The sequence below is a fragment of the Tupaia chinensis genome, unplaced genomic scaffold, assembly GCF_000334495.1.
Source record: "Tupaia chinensis unplaced genomic scaffold, TupChi_1.0 Scaffold000238_1, whole genome shotgun sequence".
NCBI classification, from domain to species: domain Eukaryota; kingdom Metazoa; phylum Chordata; class Mammalia; order Scandentia; family Tupaiidae; genus Tupaia; species Tupaia belangeri.
Genome location: NW_006159716.1, coordinates 5,048,135 through 5,066,179, shown reverse-complemented (window position 1 = coordinate 5,066,179; position 18,045 = coordinate 5,048,135). Strand labels below are relative to the sequence as shown.

General features: G+C 36.6%; 1 protein-coding gene across 2 annotated transcripts in view; it reads right to left on the bottom strand.

The window, feature by feature from the left end:
- The window catches only part of KIF6 (kinesin family member 6), a 485,408-nt gene that overhangs the window by 375,841 nt on the left and 91,522 nt on the right, over positions 1-18,045 (bottom strand). The window lies entirely within an intron of this gene.

Here is an 18,045-nt window from a genome sequence, read left to right as displayed (position 1 = left end):
AATAAATAAATAAATAAAAGCACATTTAACTTTAATAAATCAAAGAAATGCTAAGGAAATATGCTTAAAACGAAAACCACACGGTGTGCTAGAGCGTCATGCAAATGCACCAGGACACACCTCAGATTTAAAATGGCTTCTGAAATCATCAAGAGAAAGAAAAGGCTGAGGTGAGTGAAGTGGTCTAAAAATTAAAGAAAAAAATTTAAGAGAGACAGAGAGAGAGAGGACAAAGGTTGCCATACCTAATCTGAGTGTTTCTGGGGGACTCTAGAACATGAGGTTTAGAGCATAGTTTTAGCTGCCTTGGTCCCTGAACATGCCAGAACACACATCAGATTTTTTTTTTTTTTGGAGAGGTTTTCGCTATAGGGCGCGTGTGCTCGCCAGACAGACAGAGAGAGACATAGAGACAGAAAGCGAGAAATCATCCCCCGGGGGGGATGGTCACGCCGCAATCCCTTCTCCTCCATTCTCCTCTTCGGATCTTGGGCACGCACGCACACGTCCATTCTCCTCTCCGGATCTTGGGCACGCACGCACACGCGCCCGGCGTGAGTTTTAAGCCACCGGGTCCGAGACGCGAACCGCGGTCGACTACGTGGGAGTCCAGCGACATAGCCATTACGCTAACTGCTGGTTCCCAACACACATCAGATTTTAAAAACTGAGTTTTTTCTTTATAAAATATTTTGTTTCTTGTATTTATTATGCAAATTGTGTATTTGGTGGCTTTTAACTTTGGCTGCACTGGAAATTTTGCTTTGTTTGTTTTAGCATAAAATTTTAAATTGCTATAATACAGCAATCTTTTATGTTTTTCCTGTATTTTGTCAAGCTTAAAGCCATTCCTAGTCAACAGGTTAAATAAGCATTCATTTGTCTTCTACTATTTTAGAACGTAAGTGCATGAAATGAAATGACAGATCTAAATGAATTATTTCCCTATATACCTAACTATGGCTCAATACAGTACAGGCTGCCTAGATGGGGTCTGTTCTACCATGGTCCCTAGTAAGCTCCAATTTTGTTCAGGAAATTATTTAAAAATAGTACTGGGTTATCAGAAAAGTCATGGCGCATTTTCTCATAGAAAAAATATTTTAAAATGCACGTGACTTTTCTGACAACCCAATAGGTTTCTCAACACTCTCTTGCAAGTAGAACTGGCCATACGGCAACATTCCGGTCAGAGACAAGTAAGTAAAAGTCATTGGATAGAAGATCTAGGAAAGCCTATTAAACAAACAATCCTCAGTCTCATGTGCCTCCCCCACCCCCCAACTGTGGATTTGATGCTGGAGGTGAGACAGCCATTATGCATGAAGGACTAAAGCCACCTGCTAAAAATGGCTAAGCAGGGGACCAGCAGTTGGCGTAATGGCTATGTCGCTGGACTCCCACATAGTTGACCGCAGTTCGTGTCCTGGACCCGGTGGCTAAAAACTCATGCCGGGCGTGTGTGCGTGCGTGCCCAAGATTTCAAGAGGAGAATGGAGGAGAAGGGATTGCGGTGTGGCCATCCCCCTGGGGGGTGATTTCTCACTTTCTGTCTCTCTGTTTCTGTCTGCCTGACGAGCGCACGCGCCCTCTAGCAAAAACCCCCCCCCCCCCCCAAAAAAAAATGGCTAAGCAGATCTTTCAAAGGAAGCATTTTAAATTGCTATAATGTAGCAATCTTTTATGTTTTTCCTTTATTTTGTCAAGCTTAAAGCCTGATAGCATTATGGGGCTTCTATAGCATCCCTGGGTGTCTATCTCAGAATTCTAATGTGTTTGGTTGGAGGAGGGGATTTGAGAGGGAGGGACAGGGAAGAGGTAAGGAATATGTGTTTAAACCACTGTTGATTACTATTACACGCAGCTATTAGTTGATCCATGGACCAAAATGTCTAATACCATTGACTGAATAACTCTTCCTTCTACTTACATTAAAATATTACATGGGCCAACAAAAGCATAATGGTTATGTGGCTGGACTCTTACATATGCAACTGTAGTTCGAGTCTTTGACCCAGTGGCTTAAAACTCATGCCAGGCACGTGTGCATTTGTGCCCAAAATCCCAGGAAGAGACTGGAGGAGAAGGGACACACCAAGTGAGTGTGCTTACATGCCCAAAATCTGGAGAGGAAAATAGAGAAGGGATTACAGCATGGCCATCCCCTTTCAGGACTGATTTATTGTTTTCTGTTCCCCTGTCTCTCTCTCTCTCCCTCTCTCTCTCTGGCGAGTGCATGCATCCTATAGCAAAAATCTCTCAAAAAAAAGTACATGGTATAGGATCTGAGTTTTAGCTTATCTGTTCTCATTTCATCTGTCTAATTTGAAAGGGTCTAATACTATTTTATTATTATAGCTTTTATCTAATTTGAAAATATGATGTCACGTTTTCCTCTCACTTCTCCCTTTTTTCAAACAGTTTTTACTCTTCTTGGTTGTTTATCCTTTCAGATAAACTCTCATATCTATGTTTTTTAAGTCTTTTAAGATTTTGTTTGGAATTGTGTTGAATGTATTTATTGAATTGGAAATACCTTTTGAAGATAATCACACTTCCCACTCAGAATCAAATTAATTTATTTTCCATTTCCATTCTTTTACTTCTCTCTCTCTCTCTCTCTCTCTCTCACATACACACACACACACAGACACAAAGTACTGTTGTCTTCACAAAGTTCCTGAACATATCTTGAACATTTTACTTTCATTTGGTATTGTAAAAGAGCTCTATTTAGTCATCATTTTTTTCTAACTGGGTTATTCCTAGGGCTTGCTTCTTAGATTGAATTAGATAAGTACTAAAAGATCATATGCAGTCAACCAGCAAGAATAGCATCAATTTTATCTGTGGTTCATAATGACTAACTTTCACCTTGTACAATGTCTTCAACTACCCTAGAATTCAATCTGAAAATGCAGGCCAGTTATAATTTACTGCTGAACAACACATAAGCTAACTGCTGTGGAAATTTCAGGGCAGTGAGATTAATATATTGCTTGTGCAGGACCAGCAGTTAGCGTAATGGCTATGTCACTGGACTCCTATGTAGTCAACCGTAGTTCGACCCGGTGGCTTAAACTCACACCAGGCGTGTGTGCGTGTGTGCCCAAGATCCTGAGAGGAGAATGGAGGAGAAGAGATTGTGGCATGGAAATCCCCACTGAGGGGTGATTTCTTACTTTCTATCTCCCAGTCTCTCTCTGTCTTTCTGGTGAGCACATGCATCCTATAGCAAAAACCTCTCCAAATATATATATATTTGTGATCTTCATCACCTTGTTCCAATGACCTCATAGCTGGCTGAGGGACCCTCTTCCACTCCCTTCTTTCTAAAAGCTCTTCCCCATACTCTTTCTCTTTCTCTCTCTCTCTAAGGTGATTCGACACTGTTCTCACTTCAGCAGTACTGTGTGCTCTTGGCTCAGTCAGAAGTTTGATGTTGGCCTATGCCAGTAAAAGTAGGAAGGCACTGAGAGGGGTACATGGGAATTGAGACACGGAAGTGAAAGGGGTGGTGTGGCTGACTACACTGGTGGGGTCGATGTCACGAATCTGTTGACTGATGTAAGTCTCTACATGGGCATATTCCATCTTCCAAATTAGTGGTGAGTTAAATGAAGAAAAGAATACAGCTTAGGTTTTTTTTTTTTTTTTATACCTCCAAAAGAGCTAACTTTAAATTCTTGCAATATGATAAATGGTTGGCATATATGTGTGATGTCGGCACTCTCAAAAAGCTGTAATAAATTTTTCACTTGATCTATAATAGATGTGTTTCCAAACCCTATATATTCTTCTGAAGGTAAGTATAAAATGAATCACACAAGCTTAGGATTATTCAAAACCCTTTAAAGTAATCCTTTGGTTTTGCTTTTAGTCAAAATTGAAAACAGTTTATGAAAATGATGTACTATTAGGATAAATCAATTCATAAAGAAATTATGAAGACTAGCCTGATAATAAATCAAAGAAAAAGAATTCCATACCAATATACAAGGACTCTTCAGAAAGTTTGTGAAAATTGTGTATTAGGAAAATACTATGCATGGATTTTTAAATTGTTGGCATCAAGATACACTTGTACTTTACTACCATTTTTTTCACAACTTCTAAAAATACCATCATATAAGTGAGTTTCATGTCTTAATGGCAGAAAAAGTTGTATCATCTATTTATATCTAAAGCATGAGAAAAAGGGAATAAATTTCAGTGATGATTTTTTTCTTGTCATTAATTAACTTCATGTGACTAAAAACTCTAAGTACCACATACTTCTATATTCCAGATATGTGAGTGAGAATACTACAACCGTTTGACCCAACAGTTAATAGACAGGTAAAACATAACACTTCTGTTATGGACTAAATGTCTGTGCCTCACCAGCCCCCCACAGCCCCAAGATCTATGCTGAAGCCCTAACTATCAAAGTGATGGTACTTGGAGGTGGGGCCTTTTGGAGGGAATTAGATTTAGATGAAGTCATGAGAGTAGAGCCTCAATCATGAGAACAGTGTCCTTATAATAAGAGGAAGAGAGACCAGAACCCACTTGCTGTCTCTTCCTGGTTTGCTGATGGCTGCCTTTCTTACCGTGTTCTCACATAGTCTATAGGGGCCTTGGTCTTGAACTTCCCTACCTCCAGAGCTGAGAGAAAACAAACATATGTTGTTTAAGCCACCTGGTTCATGATATTTTGCTATGGCAGCCCAAGTTGATTAAGAAAAACCTTCTGTCTAAGACATTGCTGATATTGAGGATGATCTCTTTCAATGGCCCATTTGGAGAAGTGAAGTCAGCGTGCCCCTTGTTACTACTCCAGTAGAAGGAGTGTTAGTAGAAGTGTCATTTTCAGGCTAGAAGGCCCCTTCTTTACTCTGCTATAATCATGGACAGTTCTCATAATCACTGTTCTCATTCTCAGAGAACACAGTCCCTGGTCAATCCTGATAGACGTATAGTGCGATTTACCGTTACAGGTGACTGGTCACTTCTATCATACTGCAGAAATCTATGCTGCCCTCAGTTTAGTCATCCATTAAACATGGATTGTTACACTTCCTTAAATGAGGGGATGTCATACAGTCCCTAGTGTCAAGACTGGCACACAATATGTGCTCAGTAAGTATTGGTTCACTATCCTCTTTGGAGAAATCTTCCTGGTATTGCCAAAAAGGGCTCTCACTAGGTAGATGAGGGAAAGCATTAAGGCAGAACTCTTGCATTATAATTACCTAGGATGCTTACTCAGACATATTTCAGTTTTCTGAATTATTTGGAGATGATGGCCAGGAATAAGCTCCCCTCCCCCAGAGGGTGCACACACTCTTGCTAGAGAGAGCTAGAGGTAGGGGTTTGAAAGCACCTCACAATGGAGAGTACTCATGTTACAATCCCTTCTCCTCCATTTCTTCATCCTGTAGGATTTGGGGCATGTATGAATCCAGTATACTTTTAAGCTGCAGTATCTGGGATTTGAACCTCAGTTGGCTATTTGGCATCCCTTTCCCTTAACTGCTAGCCAATGGAGCCACCCCTGCTTTTTTTTTTTTTTTTCTAACTGCCATAGAGTACACGTACTTGCCAGAGAGAGACAATGAGAGTGAGAGGAAGACAGCACCTCCAATGTGGAGTGGTCACTCCCACTATCCTTTCTCCTTTATTTCTTTATCTTGTCAGGATTTGGGGCATGTATGCACTAGTACCTAGCATAGTTTTCAAGTTGCCAGGACCAGAATTCAAACTGTGGTCAGCCATTTGGGATCCAGCTTAAGTGGTAGATTATGGAACTGGCCCAGAATTTCCATTTTTAATAATCATTTCAGGTGATTCTTATACAGTTAAATTTCAAGTCAGTGTATTATGAATCTTGCAATTTCACCACCTTTCCTCCTTTTAACTCCAACAGCCACCTAATGGCCCTTAAACCTTCCCATAATGCTCTGAATGTTGTCCATCTCAGGCCAGTCCTGCACACAGCTAAGTTGTTTTCCTAAAAGGCAGTTTCTATCATGTTCCATCTTTAAATAAATGTGTCCAAGAGCTACTATATGTTGCCTGTAAAACACCTGCATTCATACCTTTCTAGTTTTAATGATCTTGCCTACTTACTGGGTTCTACTGGGGCAGGTCCATCAACTGTCATAGAACAAGTTCTGTTTTTCAACTTCCACATGAATGCCACACTCCATTGATCAAGTCCTCTCTCTTCCCTTAAGGACTATATCATGAATCCTTTTCTCTATGAATCTTTTCCTGATCCCTTGCACCAATGTGATTTCTCTCTCCTTTAGGTTCTTGTTATTTATTCTTTGTGCCTTTCTTATGATATTTTTCATATTCCACTTTATGCTCTTTTTGTACTGCTTTTATTCATCCTGTAAAGCATGGACTATGGTTAGTAAACTTGGTGCTTTGCACATGTCTGAAATGGAGTTGGGTATCGATATTTGTCTAATACATGAATGAATGCATGTGACTAGACTGTAAGCCATAAGGGCAGATACTGTGCTCTAATCTTTATTCTCACACATGAAGAACTATGTTAACAGTATTTACTGTCCTGGAGACATTAGAAATGTGACAACATATATTTAACAGTTGGTGACTTTTTCCCATGTTAATGACAAATTATTCACATAGCACCGCACAGCCAAGATTTCAATACTGGATTCTGGAGTTTACAGACTCTTTTTTTTATAGTAATAGCCATGACAACTGTTGGAAATCTTCAATGGAATATGCTTCCCTATTTAGGAGTACTAAAATTATACTAAAGTAAGGTGACTATTTTCTCTACAGCTAAGATAGACAGTTATACTCATTTACTTCATGAGACAAGCTTAGATTCTAACTAAATTCCCTTTATAGCATGTGACATAAGGAACTTACAAAAATAGATGTTTTATTTTCATTTTAAATTACTAAATACAGAATAGATTTAATGCACATGTGTGTATATATGCATATGTATGTTTATATACAAATATAAATAGTGATATGTTTTCTTAATTAAACATTTTATTTTGAGATAATCATAGATTCACATATAAAGCTGTAAGAAATATGAATACAGATTGATCCCACGTACCCATTGCTCAGTTTTGTCCAATAGAAAACATTTTAGCTTCCAAAACTATATAAAAATGTCACAGCCAGAGCACTGACATGGATCCAATCCACTAATCTTATTTGGGTTTCTCCAGTTTTACTTGTATTCACTGAATTTGTGTGTGCGCATTTAGTTCTATGTAATTTTTAAATTGATTTTATACGCCTACATTATAATGTGACTTTTCCATACAAGATTACAATGTGTAATCAGAGTAGTTAATATGCCCATCATTTGTCATTACTTTGTGCTGGGAACTTTCAAAATCCTCTTTTTAATTGCTCTGTAATATATAATAGATTATCGTTAACTATATTCTTCCTACTAGATATATACAATTTTATTGCATGGGTAGTTCACGTATCTACTGCCACAGTCAAGACATAGAATAATTTACCACCATTAGGATTCCTTGTGCTTATATTGTATTAACCATTCTAAGTCTCTCCCGAACCACCCCCATCCAATCATTAGTCATCCACTAATCTGTTTTCCATTTCTATAATTTTGCCACTCAAAGAATATTACGTAAATGGAATCACACAGCATATAACCTTTTGGGATTGGCTTCCTTTCACTCAGCACAATTCCCTGAAGATTTATGCAAGTTATTGGTAATATAAATAATTTATTTCTTTCTGTTGCTACTTTATTAACTAAAGTATACATTAAGGTTTAATCTTCATATTGCAAATTCCATGAGTTTTGACAAATGTATAAAGTAGTGTATACACTGTTACAGTATTATATAGACTAGTTTCACTACTCAAGAAAACCCCAGTGCTTTACCTACTAACCCTTCCCTTGACTACCACTGATCATTTTACTATCACTATAGTTTTGCCTTTTCCAGAATGTCATATAATTGGAAAATACAATATATGGACTTTCGCATTGACTTCAAAAAATTCTATTTTTTTGCATTTTTTATTACATTTTCTTTTATACATTCAATCATATTATTTAGCTTTCAAAATGAATATTTCAACATGTGAACATTTCTCTCTAGTCCAGTTGATAAAACTATCTATTTTTTTTTTACATTCAATCACTATATATCTTTGCAATGAATTTTCCTAGTATGAATACACTGTATAATAGTCCAGTCAAGGATCTTGCCATATACACTGAAATCAACAGATTACTTTCCATTGACTTTTACACTTGGTAATATGTATTTACTATGTCTTTTTGTGGTTGAATAGCTCATTTCTTTCTTTTTTTTTTTGTATTTAAGACCATATGGGTATTTTTTATTAGAAAAGAGTATGCAGCTTTAAGTATAAAATTTAAGGACATTTACCAATGAATATGTTATTCTTATACCTAAACACTTGGGGATAAGTCTTTATCTACTACTTAACACCTAGCAGTGTTTCTTTATTTGTGAGACAAAGGAAGCTGATAAAAAACACAGCTATTTTTAAGTAAAATAGCTATATAGTCAGCCTCTTGTCATGCCAAAATGTTCTGTGCATATACATCTATAACTGGCACACTCTCTTATAACTTTTACTCTTCCTGTTTTAAGTTCATTGCCGTGTTTAATGGCATATTTGCTAAGATACTTAGCTCATTTCTTTTTTTCACCACATAATATTCTTCTAAATAGATAAACTACAATATGTAATTCACCTATTCGGGAGCATCTTGGTTGCTTCCAGTTTTTGGCAACTATGAATAAAGCTGCTATATACAGTGGGTAGGACTTTGGGTGGACATAAGATTTCAGCTCATTTGGACAAATACTGAGAAGCACAGTTGCAGGATCCTGTAAGAGTATGTTTAGTTTTATAAAAGACTGCCAAATTTGTCTTCTGAAGTAGTGTACCATTTTATATTTCCACCAGCAATGAGAGTTCCTGTTGTTCCACATCCTTGGTAGAATTTGGTGATGTTAGGATTTTGGATTTTAGCCACTCTAATAGGCATGTAGTAGTATCTCATTGTTATATTAATTTGCAGTTCCCAGGTGACAGATTGAGCTTCTTTTCATAAGCTTATTTGCAACCTGTATATCTTGTTTGGTGAGGCATATGTTCAGATCATTCGTCCTTCATTGGATCATTGAGTTTTTAAAGTTCTTTGGATATTTTAGATACAATTATTTTTTTGGCATTAAATATTTTTATTCTAATGTTATTCAAAATGTACATTCATTATACCTTTGTTTTTGTTTTTAAGTTTATTTTATACATTCAATCACAATATATTACTTAGCTTGTAAAGTGATTTTACCCAACATGAATACACCTCACATGAGTCCAGTTGAGGACACTACACGTTATCGTCAACAGACAACAATCCATTTCTGTGTCCTATAAATATCTTGTCTCTCAATTTTTCTCCTTAATTTCTTTCCTCACACTCTCCCCTTTCTACTACCCTTTTCCCACACTGTGTCCAGTATCCATAATCATTTTCCATGATTCAATATCTCCTAATCTTTCAGTTTCCACCATAGAATGCAGACAGTCTGTATTTATTAAGTAGAGATATAAAGTGTCTCTTTTTCATAGCTTGGCTCACTTCACTTAGTAGTAAATCTTCCATATTTGTCCAATTTATATCAAATGCCAAGCTCTCATCATTTTTTATGGCTGAGCAGTATTCCATAGAGTATATGTGTCACAGTTTTTCAATCCATTCATCTATTTGTAGACATTTGGGTTGGTTCCATTTCTCAGCAATTGTGAGTGATGCCACAATAATCATAGATGTGCAAGCACTTTTCTGACTGAGCAATCTCCTATCCTTTGGGTAGATACTCAGGAGTGGGGTTGCTGGATCATATGGGAGTTCTGTTTGTAGATCTTCGAGGAACCTCCATATTATTCTCCACAGTGGCTGGACCAATTCCCACCAACAGTGTAGAAGAGTTCTCTTTTCATCAAATCCCCACTAGCACTTATCATATTTTGCTTTTTAAATCTTCACCATTATGACTAAGGTTAGGTGATATCTCATTTTGGTTTTGATCTGCATCTCTCTTATGATGAGAGATGCTGAGAATTTTCTCATATGCTTTTTGTCTGTTTATATGTCTTCATTACAGAGTTGTTTGTGTAGCTCATTTGCCCATCTTTTAATGGGTTGATCTTTTATTTTTTCAGATAAGTCACTTGAATTCCCTGTGTATTCTGGTTACCAGTCCCTTATCTGAGGCATAGTTTACAAAAATATTCTCCCCTTCTGAGGGTTGTTGATTCACAGTAATCACTGTATCATTTGCTCTGTAGAAATTTTGTAAAATGATGTAATCCCATTTGTCTATTTTTGGGATTATTGACCATGCTTTGGGGGTCTTTTTTAAGAAGTATTTGCCGACCCCAATGCCTCCGAGAATTTCCTCAGTGTTTTCCCCAGTAGTTTTATAGTTTGAGGTCTTAGGTTTAGATATTTGACCCACTTTGAGTTGAAATTTTTAAAATTATGTGTTGATTTAATTTTATTTTTAAGTGTTGATTTAATTTTATTTATAATTGTTATTTTTAAAATTTTGCTATAGGTCATGTGCATTCAACAGAGAGAGAGAGAAAGTGAGAAAGCAAGCCCCCATGTCTAGAACTCAAACTGTGCTCAGCCATGTGGGAGTCCAGTGCCTTAAGGACCGTGCCACCTGCTGGCTCTTTGAGTTGACCTTTGTTAATGGTAAGGACCAGCAGATGGCATAATGGATACAATTCTTTTAACACATGTGTTTGGTAATTATTTTCTCCCAGTCTGTAAAAATTTTTTTCTATTCTCTAGTAGCTTTTTCTCAGAATAAATCTTTTTCATTTTAATGAAGTTCAGCTTATCAGTTTTTCTTTCATGGATCATGCTTTTAGTGTTATATCTAACTCATTAACAAACCCAACACTACCTAACTTTTCTCTAGTCTTATCTCTTAGAAGACCTATTGTCTTACATTGTATATTTAGGTCTATGATTCATTTCAAGTTATTTTATATCATTTGTAGAAAAAACTACCCCTTTTCATTGAATTGCTTTTTCTCCTTTATCAAAGACAAGTTGACTGTATTTGTATAGGTCATGTGTGCGCTCTCTATTCTTTTCTGTTTTTGTATTTGTCAGTTCTTTTGCCAATATCATACTGACTTGATGCTGTAGCTTTGTAGTATGTCTTGAAGTTATAAGTGTGAGTCTCTTGACTTTGTTTCTCTTTTCTGTATAATATTGGGTATTCTATGTCATTTGCCTTTCCATATAATCATTGTAATCAGTATATTAATATCCACAAAATAACTTACTAGGAATTTATTAGTATTGATCTATACTTAATCTATAAATCAAGTTAGTAGAAACTGACATCTTAACAGTATTGAATCTTCCTACCCATGAACATAGAATAACCTTTTAGATTTTATTTATTTAATTAGATTTTAGTACTTGGTATCGTATAAAATCTTGTGCATGTGTTGTTAGATTTAAAATGAAGTATTCAGGTTTTGGTGCTAATGTAAATTGTATTATGTTGCTAATTTCAAATTCCAATTTTTATTGCTGGTTTATAGGAAAGCAATTGATTCTGGCACATTAACCTTATATTATGCAACCTTGCTATGACTGCTTATTAGTTCCATAAATTGATTTCTCCTTTCTTTGGATATTCTACATAGACAATCATATGTGTGAACAAAGACAGTTGTATTTCTTCTTTCTCAAAAACCTTTCATTTCCTTTTCTTGTCTTATTACATTAATTAGGATTTCCAGTATAATGTTGAGTAGAAGTGGTAAAAGGAATAGCCTGCATTTGTTTCTGATTTGGGAGAAAGCATCTAGCTACTCACCATTAAGTATGATGTCTGTCACAGATGTCTGTAGATACTCTTTATCAACTTTGGGAAATTCCCTTCTACTCCTAGTTTTCTGAGAGTATTTACTATATTGGATTTTGTTAAATGTCCTTTTTTGTAAGAATTCTTTTATTTAACTTTATTTATTTATGCATTTGTTTATTTCAATTTGACCAGGAAGAGAGAGAGAGAGAGAGAGAGAGAGAGAGAGAGGGAGAGAGAGAAAGCTGTCAAGTTCTGGACTCAAACTGTGGTCAGTCATGTGGGAATCCAGCACCTTTAATCACCATGCCACCTTCCAGCCCTGGGGTTTTGTTGAATGTTCTTTCTGCATCCATTGATATATGATCATATGGCTTTTCTTCTTTAGCCTGTGTATGCAGATTGTATTAGTTGATTTTTGAATGTTGACCCAGTCTTGCGTATCTGCAATAAATCTCATTTGGTTGCAGTACATAATGTCTTTTTTTTTTTTTTTGTACATAGCTAGATTTGATTTGCTATTATTTTGTTGAGAATTTTTTGAATCTAAATTCATAAGAGATACTGGTCTGTAGTTTTCCTTTCTTTTAATGGATTTAACAGCTTTTGGTGTTCAGATAAAACTAACCTCATTGAATGAGTTAGGAAGTATTCTACTTCTTTTTTCCAGAAAAGAGTGTAAATTTTTTGGATCTACAATATCTAGATCATCCTATCATCTTCAAATAGGGACAATTTTATATTTTTCATTCCAATATGTACGCCTTTTACTTCTTGTTCTTTCTTCATTTCAGTGGCTACTATTTTCATCCTAGGTTGAATAAGACCGATGAGAGTGGACATTCCTGCATTCCTCCTGAAACTAGAGGGAAAGTACCCCGTCTTTTAACATTACGATGTCAGCTGTAGATTTTGGTGATACTTCTGAACAAATGGAGGCAATTTTCTTCTATTCCTAACTTGCTGAGATTTCTATAATGAATGGTGTCAAATGCTTTTTCTGAACTTCATTTAAGTTTTCTTCTTTAGCTTGTGGATATGGTGAATTACATTGATTGATTTGCAAATATTGAACTAGCTTTGCAATCTGGAATAAATTCTACTTGGTCATGGTCCATAATTCAGTTCTTACATTGTTGGATTCAACTGCCAATATTTTGTTGAGGATTTTTGAACCTATCTTCATGAGAGATATTAGTATGTAACTTTCTTTTTTTGTACTATATTTGGTTTTGGTATCAGGACGATACTGGCCTCACAGAATAACTTGAGAAGTGCTCTCTCTTCTAGTTCCTAACACAGACTGTAAAATTCATGTTAATTCTACTGTAAATGTTTGGTAGAATACTCCAACGAAGCTATTTGGACTTGGATTTATTGGGGCTTCTAAATCATGAATTTAATTTCTATAATGGTTATCAGACTATTCAATTATGTATTTAATTTTGGTTGACTTTTGAGCTAATTTCTTTTGACTGGTAATTTACATGTCAGTGTTTCCCATATTTATTCAACAAATGACTAGCCACATTTGCAAAAAAGCAATTGACTTTGGTCTGCTGAACTGAGATTATGTGTGTATGTGTGTGTATTGGGTTGTAGAAAAAATCAGGACACATTTCTGTATAGAAAAACAGAAAAAATACATCATGACTTTCCTGACAACCTAATCTATCTATGTATCTATATATCTATGTATCTATCTAATCTAATCTAATCTATTCTATATATGTAATATATATATATATATAAAATCTCCACAGATAGTTCATAAGCAAATGTTCTGCAACAGCAAAGAGATAGAACTTATTAAAATGTAAAAAAAAAAAGAAAAAAAGAAAAAGAAAGAAAGGAAGAGAGAAAAAGAGAAATAAGCAAAAGAAACAAAGCCTGTGTGTAGCACAGGCCCGTAATCTCTCCTACTCAGGAGACTGGGGCAGGAACATGTGAGTTCAAGGGCAGCCTGGGTAAAATAGTGAGACCCTACCTTGAAAGAAAGAGAGAAGAAAGGAAAGGAAGGAGAGGGGAGAGGGCAAAAAAGAGAGAGGAGAAAAGGGAAGGAAGAAAAAAGCAAAGAAAAGCAGAGTACATGTGAGAAGAACGTTCAACAGGTTATGCTTAGGAAAGCTGTGTCACTTAATGGTAAGAAAGTACTACTGATGGCTATTATTGTACAACACCACAGTAACCTGGAATTTTACATGGTTAAACATAGTATAAGAATGCAGAGGATCAAATATGTATATTGCTGTTGTCTCTCAAATGGATGACTCTGAGGGGTAACAGACATTTTACCTACTATTTTTGAAAGGTATTCATAGGGTTTGGGATATTCTAACTCATAACAATGAAACCAGTCAAATAGACAGATAGGGTTTCAGAGTTACAACTTGTCCAGTTCAAGAGTGTGTGAAACCAGATTAATACAACACCCTATAAATCCAATCCAGGTACAGCAAAAGTTACTTTCAAGAATAAAGAATTACTTTGTAATCTCAGTAAAAGGCAAACCTTTCTAAACTCCCCAGATAACTAGCAGACTCAACACTAGTAAAATCCCATTATCCCACACTAAAAAGCCATGCAATTCTGATTTTGTTCTAGAGTTTTATAGTATTGGATACATCTGAAGTAAGCAGGCTATAGACCCGGAAATGGGAGGGTTTTTTTTTTTTTTTTTTACTATTTTCATTCTAATAGGATTTTTTGTCATGGAATCATAGTGCAAAATGTAAGAATAAGAACATCTTTCAAACCACTTTTTTTTTGGCATGTGTGGTAGTTTATTGAAAACATCTGCTTTGTAGCCAAGGTGAATTTATTATTTTTATTTTGCTATAGGGTGCATGCACTCACTGGAAGTTCAGAGAGAAAGAGAAATTGAGAAAGTGACACATAAGAAGGATGACCATGCCACAATCCCTTGTCCTCCATTCTGTTCCTTAGATTTTCTGCACACACATATATACACTCAGCATGTATTTCATGCTGCCAGGTTCAGGACTTGAATCACACAGCTAAGTGGGATCCAGTTTCTTAACCACCATGCCACTGGCTGGCTTCCAACTTGACTGGGTGAACTCATTCTCCATTAAGAGAACAAAGTTGCTAAAGAAAGAGCAGTAGTTGAGGACAGACAGCTAATAACATCTAAAGAGATAATCTGACTAACACTGAAAATGAGTACTAAATGCCAAGCATGCTGAGAAATGCAGAATGAATTAAGGCATTGTGCTTGTTGTCAAAAGGATTGCTTTTTTTTCCCGGAAGGAGGACTTTAGAAAACATCTAAATCACTTCTTATTATCTTCAAAAGGAGAGAAAGTTATCAATAAGTCCAACCCTATACATACTACCATTTTTTTCTCTCTCTCTTTTTTTTTTGGAGAGGTTTTCGCTATAGGGCACGTGCACTCGCCAGACAGACAGAGAGAGACATAGAGACAGAAAGCGAGAAATCACCCCCCAGGGGGGATGGTCACACTGCAATCCCTTCTCCTCCATTCTCCTCTCGGGATCTTGGGCACGCACGCCCACGCACCGGCGTGAGTTTTAAGCCACCGGGTCTGGGACGCGAACCGCGGTCGACTACGTGGGAGTCCAGCAACACAGCCATTACGCTAACTGCTGGTTCCCCATACTACCATTTTTTGAACTCTAGACATTAGAGGTTGAAAGGCTGTTAAATATTACATAATCAAATGTCCATTTTTGTTTTGGGAGAAGTTTTCACACTTAGGGTACATGAACTCACCAGAAAGAGAGAGAGACAGAGAGACAGTGGGAGGGAAAGTGAGAAATCATGCCCCTCCACAGGGGGTACGGCTATGCCACAATCCCTTCTCCTCCATTCTCCTCCCAGGATCTTGGGCACACACACCCAGCATGAGTTTCAAGCCACCAGGTCCAGGACTCGAACCATGGTCAGCCATAAGGAGTAGAGTGACAAAACTACTATGCCATCTGTTGGCTCCCCAAATGCTTACCTTTTAAAAACATTTTTTTTGAGAGGTTTTTGCTATGGGGCATGTGTGTTCACCAGAAAGGCAGAGAGAGACAGAGAGACAGAAAGTGAGAAATCACCCCCCAAGGGGGGATGGCCACGATGCAATCCCTTCTCTGCTGTTCTCTTCTCGGAATCTCGGGCACACACGCACATGTGCCTGGCGTGAGTTTAAGCCACCGGGTCCAGGACTCAAACTGCGGTAGACTACAAGGGAGTCTAGCAACATAGCCATTATGTCAACTGCTGGTCCCCAAATGATCACTTTTTATAGACAGAGAAACCCAGAAAAATGAACGAATTTATCCAAGACTATAGTGCTAGGGCTGGAGTCTACAATTCCTGACTTATAATCAAGTACTCTTTACATATTACACTCCCTCTCTTAGAGGCCAATGGACTTTTCTCATTCCTACTTCTCCCCATTGATAGAGTACCCCTAATCATGTCAATTACAATAAAAGGATTAGACCCCATGCTCTGTTCCTCTTCCTTTATATTCTCATTTTCAAAAGTCTACTTGATAGCTTCAATTCAAGAGAGCATTTTAAAAATTATTAAGGACTTACTCTGGCTTAGGCAGTAAACCAAGTATTATTATTAAGGACTTATTCTGGTCTAGGCAGTAGGGAGACCACTAAACCAAATAACATGTACTTCTTAGCTCAGAAGAATTTAGTGTAAATATAGATATTTAGAACAATATTCTTAGAAACCAGTTATATATGTAAAGCTCATCATCCCTATCCAATCAAGTTTTCTAATGGAAATCTCCTTTTTTTCTCTAGTCCCTAATGTAAAACTCTTGAAGCAGTTTTGTTACTCTGGCATTAAAGTTACAGTATCTGGTTTTTAATCTTTGTTCTACAATTAACCAATTAGTTTTGAAAGTCTGGGCAAGTCGTATCACTCTGTGCTTGATTTCCTCAATCAGTAAAATGAGAAGCACACCAACTTTTGTGACTCACCTTTCTTTTCCAATTCAAGCAAATTCTTTCTAGTTCAAGTATAATCAATTTTATTTATTTAGCCTATTTCTAAAATTTAATCTTCTCTTCCTGGCTACTCAGAAACATGTTCATGTAGCTAAGCCTTTAATTCTCTGACTATTCTTAACAGCCTTCAAGTTCTTAGGTGTAGCTGTAACTTACTGTAAAGGATTTTAAGCAAGATTTAGATAAGGTATATAGGTTAGACTGGAGACTAGAAAACTAATTAAGAAACTGATTAGAATACAGATCAATCTCACACTAAAAGCCTGTCATTAAAGGGCCTCCAAAAACTGGCTTCTGTTGGCCTTTCTGTTTTCTTTCCTTGACCCCTTGCGGTAGTCCATTCGGGCTGATATAGCAAAAATACCATAAACTGGGTAGCTTATAAACAACTGAGATTTATATCTTATAGCTCCAGAGGTTAGAAAGTTTGAGATCAAGGTAAACATCAGGTCAGGTTCTGACTAAGGCCCTGTCCCATGTTGCAGACTGCTGACTTCTTACAATGTCCTCAGTGTGGTGGATGAAATGCACAAACTCTTTGGCCTGTTCTGTAAGGGCACTAATTTCATTCATGAGGGCTCCACTCTTATGACCTAATCACCTCCCCAAAGACCCCACCCCTTGGAGCATATGTATTTCTGAGAAGTCACAAACATGTAGAATGTAACATTCCTCAACACATTCCCTAACTACTCCTCCATGTCTTTAATGTTAGTTTGTATCTCTGCTGTGGGAAGAGTTTTACTTTTTTTTGTAAGTTTAATTCTAATAGCTTTTTTAGGCCATTTCTTCCAGAGTCAGTAATCTTTTCTTTTTCTCAATTTCTTATAAAAATATTTAGAGTATAAACAATAGTCCCCTTTTGTAACGCTCTTTCATGAATATTGTAACCATAACAGATGATATCCAAAAGCTCTCAACCAATATTAATGGAAGAATATATCATAAGGTGCTATAAAGAGTATAACTTATTTTATCATTTCTTCTTAATTCTTTTGTAACTTAAAATAACCAACTGGCTGTTAATCTTTTTGGTAAAGAGTCAATAAGTATTTCTGAATCATTTTAGAGTATTTAAGAAGAAGAATATAAAAATAAACTTTCTTGGTTGTACATAATGCTGATATATAAAGATGCTGAGACAAAATAATAT